The sequence below is a fragment of the Vigna radiata genome, chromosome 2, assembly GCF_000741045.1.
Source record: "Vigna radiata var. radiata cultivar VC1973A chromosome 2, Vradiata_ver6, whole genome shotgun sequence".
NCBI classification, from domain to species: Eukaryota; Viridiplantae; Streptophyta; class Magnoliopsida; order Fabales; family Fabaceae; genus Vigna; species Vigna radiata.
The window spans coordinates 9,305,976-9,308,696 of NC_028352.1; positions in this window are offsets into that span (position 1 = coordinate 9,305,976).

Consider the following 2,721-nt stretch of genomic DNA (forward strand, 5'->3'; position numbering starts at 1 on the left):
TTTTAGTTCCAATTTTTCAACATTTGCATGCATGAGTGGAACCTTTTAGTTGTTTATTTGAATTGTTAGCTTTTATATACTAATTTTTTTAAATAGGAACGTATTAAGATGATCATCCGTGAAGGGACTCTCACTACACAGACCACGAGATTGAGATTGTCTCGAGCAATTTCTCCATTAGTTTATTCATTCCATACCACCGTATCTACATAATGGCATGGTAGTTTTATCAAACATATTATATGTTGGCACTAACACCTGACCTACAGCATTGCAGATATTGGCAGTGGTAAATTGCCTCCAATAGTGTAGCACATCTTCCCATTTTACTTTCTGCAAACCTAAAATAGCCATGGTGGATATTGGTGGTTTGGGATTGATTGAATTTTATATATATTTTCACCTTAAAAGGAAGGTTAAATAGCGAATTAACATAATTGGATTATTTTCTATTACAAGCAGCTTGAATTTCTTGGTGTTATGTCCTTTTCTATTTATATCTTTGAATTATTTACCCTTCGATCTAGAAGACTCTTGCATGTAAGAGAGTTTAGGAGACGTTGCTTTTTAGATTCATGATTATTGAACTAGGTGTTTGGTTTAGCAAATGAAAGAAAAAACAAGGAGAATCCTCAATCTCACTGGAAACTCTTAGTAAATTTTTTGTTTCAACCATAGCTATAATTTAAGTTTCAACTTATGAATAAAGAAATGCTCTGGATTTATGTGATGAACTTTTCTTATTATAATTCTAATTATCATTTATTATTATTCTTTGGTAAAGAAACTCTTAGAATACCCCTTTTGGTATAGGGTAGTAAATGGTTATAGGGTACACATTTTTTCCTTAGTTATAGTTGTAAATTAGTTTACATTGATTCATATTATAAAAAAAAAGATAGATAGATTTTAAAACACGCACTTTTTTTACTTGTACATTATTTTTAATTATGTTAACATGATATAAGTTTAATTTCAGATTACAAAAGTAAATGAAGAAGAAGTCTCAATATTACGAGATTTCATGTTGACAGTAAATTTTATAAAGTTATATAAATAGAGATATTTCAAGACTTAGATAAATTTAACATATATTTTATGATATTTTTTAATTTAGTATATTTATATTTTGTGATATTTTTATATAGGGTTAAATATGTTTTTAGTCCTTAAATTATTAAACGGTTTTGGTTTTAGTCCCTCTTTCAAACTAAGCTACTTTTTGGTCCTTCTCCTTTAGAAAAACATAATTTTCGTCCTAAAAAACCAACAACATTTAATAGAGGCTGAGTTGGCTAACTTCTAGCCACGTTTGATGACAAATTTCCTTCCCAACTTTTGGCACGTGTCATTGGATGTTTGATCACTCGGTCTTTAGATAGATTAGCCTATGAAAGAAATTAGGGTTCTTGGGTTCATTTAGACGAATGAGATTTGCTTTCGTGATTGCTGTGGCTCGAGTGAAAGAAAATAGGGTTCGTTTTCCATCGATTTGCTTTCGCAATTGCTGTGGCTCAAGAGCAGAAGGTTGGATTTCATCTTCTTCAGCATTGTTGTATTTGGTGACGTAAGTTCATTCTTCTTCAGCATTGTTGTATTTGCTTTCGTGTGAATAAATGGATGGATTTGTCATTTAGGGTTTTGTTGGGACTAAATGGATCTTTCTTTACTTTTGAAATCACTGTTGAAGGGAAATGAAAGGTGACAGTGGTGGAATTGGTTGCGCGCGAAGGGGCATTGATTCAGGAATGTCCCAAACATGTGGATCCTCCTTTCAGTTAGCTTCAAAAATTTGTGGTTGTGGGGAAAGATTGTTGCTGTTGAAGGTAACTACATTCAAGAATAAAGGGAGACTATTTTATAGATGTAGAAATTGGGCAGTAAGTGAGAAGAAGTGCTTTACTTATTGTGTAGTGTGTTTGTATTCCTGATTTGTAATTTCTTTTGCAGAGTAATTCAAGCTGTAATTACTTTGAATGGGTTGATGAAGGAGAATATGAAATTGAAGGATTCCAAAGGAAGAGTGAAGAAGTTGAAGTTTGTATTTAAAAGGTTGTATTGGATCTGAGGAAGAAGAAGGAGAAATTGAAGAGGAAATTAGAGCAAGAAAGAAAAAATTTCAAGATGATGATGTTCTTCTTTGTATTATCATGGGCATTAACAGTAATGTTTTGTATTATGTTTGTATTGAAGATAAATTATAACTAGATTGGTAATGGTGTGATGTAGTAGAATTATGGCCTGATGTTTGTGTTTTGTGCATTTGTATAAGCATTATTGCTGTAATTTGAAATGAATGAGTTTGAACATATTTGTGGGTGCTATATCAATAAAGATGGAAATGAATGAATTCGTGTTCTGTCATTTGTATCAACATTAAGCAAACCAATTTAAGAAACATTGTGTTAGATCATTCGACTTGCTTTAGTAAAGATATAAATGAATGAGTTTGTGTTTTGTGTCATTTGTATCAGCCTTAATCAAAGCAAATTAAGAGACTGTGCTAGACCGATCGGCTTGCTTTAGTAAAGTTTGAAAATGAATGAGTTTTTGTTTTGTGTCATATGTATCATTGTTAAGCAAAGAAAATTAAGAGAGTGTGGTAGACCGTTCGACTTGCATCAGTAAAGTTTGGAAATGAATGAGAACGTGTTCGACTTTCATTAAGAGTGTGTTAGAGCGTTCAGCTAACATCAGTAAAGTTTGGAAATGAATGAGAAC